Below are 12962 nucleotides of genomic sequence, written 5' to 3'. Positions count from 1 at the left end.
CACGATAAGACATAGTTGCGTTCGTAGAAGTTACTGTCTGAAGAATCTTGTGGTCCTATGAAACGACGGGGAGTGAACGCTGATTGGTCAACTGAAGAAAGAAGGAGCAACATGAACTTGCAACATCGATTTTGTCTGTCTATAACAGTGTGTCACTAGAGTAGATTGCCTCATTCAATTCCCTTCACTTATTCCACATTGCTTTGAGACTCTACTGAGTTTCTTGAACCTCTCTTCAAAAGAAGATCTACTTTGATATATTATCGATTTATTGAGCAGATATTTGATGCTGAAACTTTATTCGTATTGTACTCTCTTAAACTCAGAACTCTTTATGAGTTTGTGAACTGGCACCATTTTTACTCTCTCTCCTAGTATAGAGATTCTTTTCTTTATGGAACGCGCTTAATGCATTTTGTTATGATTTATTGATTGCCTAAATTTTGAAGGTTGATGGAGTGCTGTTTTGTAGGCAATGCCATTACATGTGTGAGTAGCACTAGGATTTTGCGTACCACTTGTGTTGTGGTAATCAAGTTGTTCATGCATTGGTGTATGTGTATTTAATACATTTGGAATGATTAAGGCCCTCATTATGAGGCTGGCGGTCCTTTGACCGCCAGACTTACGGTGGCGAGCAGACCGCTGCGGTTGTGGCGGTCTGTCCACCATATTATGAACATGGCGGAGTTGCAATGTTCGAAACGCTGCCGCCAGCCAGCAGCCTGGCTGTCTTGGCTTTTGTAATCCTCCAGGGTGGCGCCGCATGCAGTGCCACCCTGGGTATTATGAGACCCCTTCTGCCATCAATTTCATGGCAGTTTACACTGCCAGGGAAAGGCTGGTGGAATGGGTGGCTCAGGGGTCCCAATGCACAGCCCCGTCGAGCATTCCACTGCCCGAATTACGGGCAGTGGAATGCGCAACGGGTGCTGCTACACCTGCCGCACGCCACATTGCCGCCGGCTATATATTAGGAGTCAGCATCAATGTAAAGGACCTGTTCTCCTTAGAGCCGGCGGCCCTGCGGTGAACTTATAATAGGGCTGGTGGGGTCATGACCGCACTGGAGGTCTTCCGGCGGGATGAGTTTGACATAATGAGGGCCTAAGTGTTTAATGTTAAAAAGGTTATCAGACTCCAAAGTAGACTAAGATCCTGGGTAAGAAAAAATTGATTTTGTGGTGTTTATTTTTTGTTTAAGATTTGTGGTGCAGATTATGAGTAACCATCTGCTGCACAATTCAGACAGAGACTCATACAAATTTGTGATTGTACTAATATTGATTGATGTTGGGGACACCTATTGTGAAAGGGTGAAGCTGCATTGATCGAGGTAATTTCCCACCACTCAGGGTTTGCATTTGTGTTTGTGAGGATCTTTTTGTGTGAAAAAGCTGGAGGGTGTGAAAACCTTAAGATTCAGACTGTTGAGTTACTTTGATTTTCTTTAGAGAAGCTGACAAGGCATTTGGTGTTATTTGTGTTCGCTTTGAGTTGTGAAATGTGTGTAAGAGAAAATTGTAAAGAAGGGTGTACCCGTGCAAAGAGTAAAGAGTCACACTGGGATTAGACGGTTGGTGTGAAATGTCGAGGTCTGATTGGGTGACAGACTAGAAAATTGACATATACTGAATTGCTAATTGAATCCACGTATTGAAGTTTTGAATTGTTCCAATTATTTATTGCTCAGAAACTCAATTATCTAAAAAATATGAAGTGCTGTAAAAATTGTAAGAGTTGTATAAGTGGAGATGTTAGAATCTCAGTACGGGAAGGTAAAGAGGCACTCCGAAGGTACACTAGTACACAGTATGTAGACAAAAGTCAGTTTTCACACATGTTTATTGTTTTGTCAATAGTGCAAAATCTCTGAAAAAGAGGGCCCACTTAAAAGTCTGCAACATAATACAGTCAGAATTATTGAGCGCATGAGGGAGAAATTATGGGGCTGATTTAAGAAAAGTGGTGCTGCACCCAGTGCAGAGTCACTTTTCTTGCACCCACCTATGGCCACCATGTGTGCGCCCTATTTAAAATATGGCGCACCATGGCACAGGGTAGGGGACAAGAGCATCAACAATGTTTACGCTATTGATGTACTGTTTAAGGTTAGCTTCCAAATTTTGTTGCTGACCCTGAACAGTAGATAGGGACCCATTGTAGATAATGGTGTGCCACCTTTTAACGCCTGCTCTGAGCAGGCATTAAAAATGGTAAAAACAATGGTGCAAAGAAATCTTTTAGATTTCTTTACACCATTTGTTTGCCCCCCCTATTGGGGGAATGCCCCCTTGCATACATTATGCCTGGTGCAGGCATAATGTGGCACAAGGGGTTACAAAGTGGTGCAATGCATGCATAGCGCCACTTTGTAAGTTTGCATAAAAAAAAAAATACGCTAATGTGGCACAAGGAGACACTAGGCCCTCTTCAATATGGGTCTATATGAGATGAAACCACCTTCTAGACCCACACAGTATGAGGCGCTGAACCTTTGGGAGGAAACAGCTCATGTTAAGGAGAGAGATTAAAAAGCAGAATAAAGCTAAAACAGTTTTGCAGAAATACAATGGGACAAAGAACAGCAAAGATGGAGAAAATGCATAGTTGAGCTAGAAAGTGCCCAGCTATAACTACAGAAAAAGATAAAAAAGGGCACGACGCAGTGAAAATATGATGAGGGGGCTGTGAAGAAATCTGACACTCACAGTGATTCAGGGGATTATATACCAGATGAATTATTGGCTGCGCATTCACCACCATATGTGGCCCCTGCCACAAATACTAAGGGTGCTTTGGCTTCTGGTGTTACAGTGGCTACAGCCTCTTTTGATCCAAATGCAGTTCAAAGTGAGAGACCATTGAGGTGACACAGGCTGTGGTGCAACCTATTGTAACAAATATTGAGCCTGCATAAGCTGCAACAGTTCCTTCAATAATGCCTCCAGGTGTTACTGCTTCTATTATGACTGTACCAGCACCAGTTACCAGAGTAATAATTGCTCAGCATCTAGAGATTCAAGCAATGACTACACCTACAAATATTGTCCCAAATAATGTGATTCATGGGGAAGTTGGAGTAGCACCTGCAACAGGGTACATCCCTACATCGCAGAATTCACAAATTGTTGCTTGGCACCAACCCAAACAGTTCAATCATTGAGAGAAGGGAGAAGGATTGTCTTTAAAATACCAATAGCATAGGGAGAGACAAATTTATTTGAGGATGAATAAAAATACATGTAGTGCAAAGCCTGTGAGTGAGCATATTTAAGGAAAGTGGCACTGCACCTAATGCAGCGCCACATTCATGTGCCCCTTAGAGCCCCCTACCGCCACCATGTGTGCACCGTATTTAAACGCAGAGCACATAGGGGCCCACTATAAATAATGGAAGCCACCTTTTAACACCTGCTCTGAGCAGGCGTTAAAAGTGCAGAAAACAAATGGCAAAAGGAAATCTTTTAGATTTCCTTGCACTGTTTTTTTGCCCCCCCAAATGGGGGAACGCCATCCTTGCATACACTATGCCTGGCGCAGGCATAATGTGGCACAAGGGCTTACAAAGTTGTGCCATTCATGCATTGCTCCACTTTGTTAATATGGCGTGAGGAAAATGCCATTTTGGTGCCGCCTTCGTGTCATAAAAATAACGCTATGGCGGAGCTAAAGTCGGGCTAGAGGCTCTTAAAACTGCCCCCAAATGCTTCCGAGTTGAAAGATGATTTAGAAGGAATAGTTAGGGGATGTTTGGAATATGAGAACATAAATCAGTACCAAGAGAATTAATTAATTTACCTGAGCAAAGAAATTACAGGGTGTGCGGCAGCCACACATGATAAACTAACTGAATTGGCGAGAAAATATGAGGTTGAATGTCCCATTTCAAATATGTTTCAGGGCCCCGTTATATGTTGAAGCAATTGAGACAATGCATCATTCAGAAATGCAATTACACAATTCTGAATTAATGCATCCTTAAACAGAGTGAATGTGAGAAGTTGGAGAGCAAATGGTAAAAGAAGCAGGAAAAGAAAAAGATACAATCAGATGTGGCTGAGGCAAATGGTAATCTGCCGCCAGGTCCCCCTGATTAAGAAGAAGCTTTGACTTTTTCAATGAGAGAGGTACCCAGTAGAGGGTATGTCCATGTACCACAGAGTATGGGAGATCTTGAGAGATGCCAGGTGGAGGTTATGGATATGTACCATGGAGTATGGGAGATCTTGCAACATTTATGAACAATTTTCTAAAGTTAAGGGGAAATCCTATGCAGTGGCACACACAGTTTGACAGATTTGTGAAAATTTTGAAAGTGCTGTGGACTAATTTGAATACATTCTTTGATCTTGTGGTGCCAAGTTATCTGTGGGATGAATATAAAATTGCTGTATGATGGCCAAGTTCAGAGCCTCCAGAGATATGCATACCCGTGCACCATCTCCTATACTGATGACCACATATGATGAAGTGATTACTTACCCAAGAGCAAAGTTCCAGCCCAGGATATGGATTGGTTCAAGATAAATCAAATTTCACAAGAACCAAAAGGGTCAGTGCATGCTTATCATATGCAATTATTCCAGGTGTTTAAACAACACAGTAGGGATGAAAATCCTGAAAAGAGTGATTAGTTGTTCTTTGTGTCATAGTTTGTTCTTATTTGAGACCCGAGATTAGTATGCACGTTCAACAAAATGTTATTTGTTGGCAGACAAAACCTTTGCATGAGATCCTGAGGTATGTTAAATACTATAGTAATGAAGAAGAGATGAAGCAGAAAAGGCTCACGGAAACGTTTATGCTTGCCCAAACGAAGTTACACCAGAAGGGATTTCAAAATCAGTCATTTGCAGGAAACTCAAATGGGACACAAGGTGTTTGTTTGCATGCTGGAGTTCAAGGTGGTAATGGGGGAGCAGGTGTTTCGCAGGGTAGAGGTGTTCTGCTTGATCCTAATGCTGGTATAGATGTTGCAACGTCAAAAAAGTCGACTCCTTGTCACCGTTGATTTGAGCTGTGGAAGAGAGAGTGTAGGCTAATTCCAAATAGATTAAGTGGAGATGGTCAAATGCAAGGAGGAAATCAAGTGCAGATGCAGAATGTACCCGTTCAGCAAATGCAAGTGCCAATGCACACCCGGTTCCATTGATGCAGGTTCCACAAGCCCGATGGTCCCACAAAATATGGGAATGCCTAGATTTAATGTGAATCCGATGCATAGAGCAAATCCCACTGCATTTCAGAATGAGAGCCAGAATCCATTCCAACAGTATCCCATGTTGGACAGTGATAGTTGTGGCTCCGACAGTTCACAATGACGGTGCCCGAGGGGGGAGGAAGATTGCGACTTGGCGCAGACTTAGAGGTAGACCACCAAAGTGGACCATTTGTAGAAGGAGAGGTTAGTGGCCACCATGTGTCATTTCTTATTGATACTGAAGCTACCCATTCCACTGTTAGAACAGTGGAAGTCCCAGACCCACACTTCTCGAGAAAGAAGCTCCAAGCTGTAGTAGTTACAAATAAGCAGACAACTAACCCAGTTTCAGCACAAGTCCCTGTAAAAATAGGCTCATTTGATGAAAATCATCAGTTTGTTGTTTGTGATCAAGTCCTGTAAAACTACAAGGGAGAGATTTGTTGCACAAGTTAAATTGTATTTTTTTGCTGTAGGCCGCATTGTGTCAAGTTGTAAATGCATGATGAAGATGTTGAAGTGAGAATAGCCCGACAAGGAAAAGATGTAGGATTGCATCCAGTGAGAAAAGTAGATGATATTCCTCCTGATTTAAAAGAAACATTAAACCCAGAAGTATGAGATTTTACATGAAAACATATTAGACTAATCAAAGGTGTAGAACTAGTCTGAGTCACAAAGAGCCTAATGCAGTGTATCCAAGAACACCACCATGTAATATGACCCCAGAGCAAGTGGCAAGAATAAAACCAGTAACTGAAAATATGCTGATTGAAGGGATTTAAAATAAATTGTTGGAAGCCCTTTCGGTTCTCCAATCATGGGCTTGCAGAAGCCTAATTGCACATTTCACATTGTGCAAGATCTTCATAAGATGGACAACACAGTTTTTCCATATTGTCCTATGGTATAGGATCCAGCTGCAATACTTTTTCAAATTCTGTGCACCGCAGAATGACTTACTATTGTGGATCTTTACCATGTCTTCGATTCTGTCCCATTGTATGTGGACAGCCAATTCTTCTCATTTGTGTTCTGAGATAAGAGTTTTGACATGGTGCCAAGTTCCACAAGGGTATAAAGAGAGCCATCCATTTTTAATCAGATCTTGAAAAATAAACTTGAGCAGCTGCAGATGCCTTGTGGATCAGTTCTTGTGCAATATAAATCGATGACCTACTTGTGGCATCAGATACACAAGAAATCTGCAGACAAGATACAATTGCATTGTTGAATCACCTAGCTGAAAATAGACATACCGGGCCTCATTTACAAGAAATTGATACATCGTCATTGATGCATCAGATTTCTTGCACATGCCCCACATCCCCTAACAATGCCATGGATGCACTGTATTTACAATACAAAGCTCCATGGCGCATGTTTTTACAGATGTGTCAACAATTCTCAGCATCTGACACATTGCTGATGTTGTGTCGTTAAACTGATGCAGCTCCAGCAATGAAAGGAGAGTCCCGTTGGAAAAAGCCCTGCATCAATTTTATGCCTGGTCTGGACAGGCGGTAAAATGTTGATGCAGTGAAGTTGCAGATCAATGCAGTGCAAAGTTGTAAATGTCACTGCGTCTGTTGTACGTGGCTTCACTGCGTTAGCGCAGTGTGTCAGTTTGAAATTATAGAGCAGTGTAGTGCACTGCTAGCACTGCCACTGCATCACAGAAATTATGCAGCTTCGGCACAAGGAGCTTGTAAATGAGCCCACAATATCTCTGGGTAAACTGCAATAATGTCAAAAAGAAGTCCAATACTTGGGATATATAATTGAGAAGGGAACAAGAAAAGTGTCATAAGGAAGAGTGGGAATCCACCAGGAACACAGAGAGAAGTCAGGATATTCCTGGAAATCGTTGGCTACAGTATATAGTGGACACTATTTTTTTGCCTTGTGGCCAAGCCTTTACAGAGGCTGACATACAAGAATGTGTCTGATCCACTTCCGTGGGACAATGATTGTTTAGAAGCTTTCCTAGAGCTGAGAGGAAGTCTCTGAGGTGCATTGGCACTAGGAATGCCTGATTACAGTAAGATGTTAACACTGTTTTGCAGTGAGAGGAATGGCTGTGCTCTTCCAGTACTTACTAAAATGCATAGAGACTCATGAAAACCTGTGGCATATTTTTGGACTACCCTAGACCCTGTAGCGGCTGGACTGCCTGGCTACCTTAACAGGGTAGCTGCAGCTGGTGTCAGTATTGAGAGATGTGAGAACATGCTGACAGGCCTCTTTTAACTGTTATGACCCCTGACTACGTCAAGATCTTGTGCACTCAAACACAAACACAGTACTTGACAAACAGCAGACTTACAAAGAATGAGCAACAGATTTTCCTGTCTGATAGCATCATTCTCAAATGCTGCCAGATTCTGAATACATCCACATTACTGCCTGTAAATAAAATACAAATGATGCGGAAGTTGAGCATGACTAGATGTCACAGATCTATGCACCAAGCAAAGGCCAGACATAAAAGATGAACCTCTGGAAAAGCCTGAATGTGTAATTTGTGTGGACTGCTCATGTCCAAGAAACAAGGAGGGTACCCCAACAGCAGCTTATGCTGTCTATACAGTTCATAAAGTTGTGGAGACTTCATGGCTTCAAGGTGTTACCTCAACACAGGTGGCAATATTAATTACCCCAGCAAGAGCTTGTAGCCTATCAGCACAATTGAGACTGACTATATGTATAGCTAGTCAGTATGCCTTTGTTGTGGTCCATGATTTCAGACAGTTATGGTCACAAACAGGTTTCTTGACCTCATTTGGCTCACTTATGAGAAATAGCAAACATGTAAAAAGACTGCTTGATGCCCTATAAATGCCTACAGAAGTTGCAATAGTGGAGTGTGCCACTCACTGTACTGTATTGGCTATGATTATCTTACAGTTGAAAACACATTTACTGATGAAGTTGCACAATGTTGTGCTCTTATGGCTTGCACATTTAATGGAGCATACACAAATGAATTTGGATACAACACTGCATTTTCAATGTATTTGTCAGTGGCTCATACTTGGAAAGAATTAAAAAGACAGCAGGATGAAGTTTCAAAAGCAGAACAGCAGGGGTGGATTAGAGCAGGATGTGGTTAAAATGCAGATGATATTTGGATTTCACCAAATGGAAGGCCAGGGTTAAACACAATTGGCATAAACCTAGATTTGGGATGCTTGCAAAGAAACTGTGCCATCAATGTGTAACATGCCAACAGATGAATGTAGGGAAAAGAATACCAGCAATATCGAGTAATATAGGAAGATCAGATGGTCCCTTCACCAGAATGGAAATATACTTTATCGAGATGCATGTTTGTAATGGGCTTTTTCTGGAGTCGGATCATGGCTCACATTTCAACAATAAAATCCTTAGAACGTTATATGCAGCTTTAGAGGTGGAACAAAGGTTACACTATAGTCATCAACCATAAGCCTCTGAAATTGTTGAGTATCTCAATGGAACCATAAAGTCCCGGTTGGCAAATGTTTGTGCCTGTACATCACTAAAATGGACAGATGCTTTGCTTTTAGTGTTGATGAGCCTCCAAAGTACTCCTGACATGAAAAGAGGTTTATCTCCACATAAAATCCTAATGGGGTGTGCAGTGCGACTGCTTGCTGTACATGTGAATGTACTTTTGAACATCACAGATGACATGATACTAGATTACTGCAAAAGAATGATGGCTGATGTAGTGAATTATGTCTCTAACCTGGCTGAAGCGGCTTCCTCAAATACACATCAGGAGCACTGCCATGGCCCCTGTCCTGGTGACTGGGTGTTGATAAAGAAGCACATGCTGATATCCTGTTTTGAAACAAGTTGGAAAGATCTGTTTCAGGACATCTTGATCACGAACACTGCTGTTAAATGTGCTGAAGTGCTGAATTGGTTGGACGTGTCACATACAAGCGATGTAAGGTGTCCCTATGAAGTAGTAGTGTGCTACGATCCAAAACAAAGGGCATCAGTGACAGCACTGTAGCAAATAACACCACTGCAGAAAGTACCCAAGCAAAGAACACCACTGCAAGAAGTACCCAAGCAAAGAACACCACTGCAAGAAGCAGAAAGAGCCAAAGAATCACAGACAGTTGTACCAATCCAAGTTCCTAAAATATCACAAAGTGGAGTGGAAGCTCCTGAAGAACAATAAATGAGAACTCAATATGAGACAGTGGTTGAGATATCACAGGAACCAATAGATGATTCAGGTGAAGGAACATGTACTGAATCAAGAAGAACTTCACATGATGTTGAATGGCCACAAAACTATGCTTGGAAGACTTTGAGATCAAGTGTGTTAGTTGAACGCATGCTTTTAACTTTTGTTGAAGAGACAGAGTCAAGTGGTATAAGTTGTTAAATAAAAAGAATAAGAAGATTTACCTAGGTCCATGTTTGCAGGAGAAGAGTAGGGGGTAGCACATTTAGAAGAAGACAGGTAGGGTTACGGATGATTATACGAAGGTTGTTGTGGATAAAGCTAAAAGAACTAAAAGAACAATTCAAGAAGCTGCTTTGTGTGAAAGTCTGAAACTGAACTATTGGCTTTATGTTTTTGCGTCTATATTTTTGTTTATGGATGTGACTGCACACAATCATGTGCTTCCTAACCACAGCTAGATGCAAGATTATTGTGAGGGTTACATTTTTAATAGTAGTGATAGTAGTCATTACAATGACAGTGGGAATTTATTTCACACCAAAGATAGAGCAGCCTATTGCTACACTTGCACCTATGATCACTACACACACAATAGACGAGGCAAAATTTAAAGCATAATTTATGGATTACATGAAAGAAGATTATACAACAAATGTTTATTCTAGGTTAGTTCAAGAATTTGTATAAGCTTGAGACTCGAAGGATTGTTGTGTCTCTGCACACTTACCTTCATCAGCTGCAGAGGAGGTGACATATCATCACATACCTCTGTCATATGCGATCACATGTAGTATTTTACTTAGTCTTGTGGCAGGAACACTTTGAATATTATTATTCTAATTATGACATAATTCTGCCAAAGTTCCTTTACAGAGAAGCATTAATTTACATCATCAGGTAAAGCCAATTAGTTTAGAACATCCATACCTATAGATACAGTTAAGGCATATCAGAACAGCATGACCTGTTTAGTGAGACCATTAGAAAAGTCACTTATCATGGCATTAGAAGAAAGAAGGGTGTATGTTTTTCATAGTAAAAACCAAGGGAGGACATTTTGACAAATGTTTGGAAAAGGCAAGAAGATGAATACAGAAAGATAATGGTTTTGCCTTAGGCTAAAATTAGACAGAAGACAGAAAGGAAAAATATGTATTTACAAAAGGAAAAATCAATTGTGGGAGTTAACAGTTGTGAAGACACATTCGACATTATGGAAGGGTCATGACAAATCTTGCAAGGAGAAGAAGAAGTAATTCCAGGAGTATATTTTGTTTGTGGACAGGATGCTTATTTTCAATTACCAGCTGATTACGAAAGTGTTTGCTATTTAGCTTTACTATTTCCTAAGACGTATCATGTAAAATTTATAAATACTTTGACAATGTCCCTTCCACTTAGACATATACGCAGTATGAGTGATGGAGCATAATTGGCTGAAGACATTTTTGGAGCAATCATTCCACCAATGGGAGTTGTTCTAATTGAAAAGAAAATTAGAAAACCTTCAACAGTATTGGACAAGTTGGCAACCAGTTCTCTTGCACCTTTAATTGCTGTTAACACAGAATGAGTGGCTTTCAGGTCAATGGTTTTACAAAATCGCTAAGCCATTAGACATTTTACTCACAGAAACTGTAAGATGCATGAAAGCTCAACATTGCTGCTCAGTCATTCCTGATTACAGTAAGAAAACTTTGGAGTTCACAAAAAACATTTCTGATTTGAAACCTGAATTAGAATCATTAGAAACTACTATTGGTTGTGAGAATTTAGGTAAAGGTGTTTCTGCAATTAGCAACTGGTTTCCTACCACTGGTGGAAGAGTTTAAGAGTTATATTTGCACCAGTACTAATAGTTGGGTTTTGCTTATCAATCTTGTTTGCTTTTTAAAAAGGTGTGTAGATACTATTTTGACAAGAAAAAGAACAGAGAAAGAAACATGCAGATTATACAAAAATTAAAATTAGAAGAAGCTACAAATAAAGAATACAAAAGACTGAAAGGATCTGCAACTTTGAAAAGGAAGAACTGGCAACTCCGGATGAGACTGAACTGTAAAGATTAATTTGTGAAGAAAACATGATGGTTTGTTAACCATCAGAGGGGGAAATGAAGAACATTGTATATTTTCAAGAAAAAGACAAAATAATGCTGAAGTAATGTGCACAGCTAGTGATACTTAGAAGCTTATAATGTGAATAAGTGTACAATTGTAGTAAGCTATCATACGTAAATGTGCTGTGCCCGAAATGTTTTGACAGTGACATGTTATTGTTAACTAAGGCAAGGAAATTGTGAAGAATGCACAAGGCCTTATCTTAACCTTTTAAAATACTTGTTTTTCATAATGAATAGTTGTTGTTTTGAAAAAAGTTTTCTTTTCATTTATATAGATGTTTTGACTTCTAAAAAGATCACTCTTAGCAAATGAATAGGCTGGTTATTTAGAAGGTTAGATATGAAGTTCACTCAATGAGAAGCAGTCTTGTATAAGGGGATGATTCATCTGAACTCATTAAGTTAGTTATATGAAAAGACGTAGTTGTGGTCTTAGAAGTTGCTGTCTGAAGAATATTGTTTTCCTGTGAGAAGACGAGGGGTGAGCACGTTCCCATGGTATATCTAGAGCTGGTTGGTCAACTAAAGAAAGAAGAAGCAACATAAACCTGCAACATCGATTTTGTCTGTTCATAAAAGTGTGTGATCCTAGGGTAGGTTACCTCCTTCTGTTCCCCTCAATTTTTCCACATTGCTCTGAGACTATATGGAGTTTCATGAACCTTTCTTTATAAGAAGTTCTGCTTTGAGTTATTATTGATTTATTGAGTTGATGTTTGATGTTTGATGCTGAAGCTTTATGCTTATTAATCTCTCTCAAACTCAGAACTCTTTATGGGTTTCTCCCTCTCATTCCTAGACTAGGAATTATTTTCTTTCTGGAATACGCTTAATGATTTATTGATTGCTTATTTTGCTAATTGATATTGGACAAAGCTAATGACTGAGATTAATGAAATCTAACTTGTGTCTTTGATTCAGTTGAATCACTAAAGGATTTCAATAATAACCCCTTTTTACTCATATCAAACTCTTTTTATTGTCTTAAATAGGCTAGAGATTGTGATAATTATATGTAATGTACAGCTCCTAATTAATTCTCATTCAATGGCATAGAACTGAGAAAGTAAGGGGTTGATTCTTGACAAATGGTAAACCGAAAACTTGTACGGTGCCTGGGGCGGGGTGGCCTCGTCCTCGCACATGGTTCCCGTGTGCCGGGGATGAAACCAGCTCATCTTGCACTGGGCCTGGGCCTCCCTCCCACAACCCCCAGTCGGGGATGGAAGGGAAATCGCTTCCCTTTCTACCCACGACCCCCCCACCTCAGCAATCTCATGATGTCAGCGCGCTCACAGTGCACTGACGTCATCAAATGCTGCTAGGGACGCGCTGAAGCCATTTGCTTCCAGCGCGTTAGGGGAGAAGATGCATCAAAGGTGAGTCCTTCTCCTGGGGGGTGGTTGGGGGTGGAAAACAGACACAGCAGGAAAGGAAAGAGTTTTTCCTTT

Source organism: Pleurodeles waltl, chromosome 3_1 (assembly GCF_031143425.1).
Source record: "Pleurodeles waltl isolate 20211129_DDA chromosome 3_1, aPleWal1.hap1.20221129, whole genome shotgun sequence".
NCBI lineage: Eukaryota > Metazoa > Chordata > Amphibia > Caudata > Salamandridae > Pleurodeles > Pleurodeles waltl.
The sequence above is the reverse complement of the archived record's forward strand: the minus strand, read 5'-3'. Positions refer to the sequence as shown.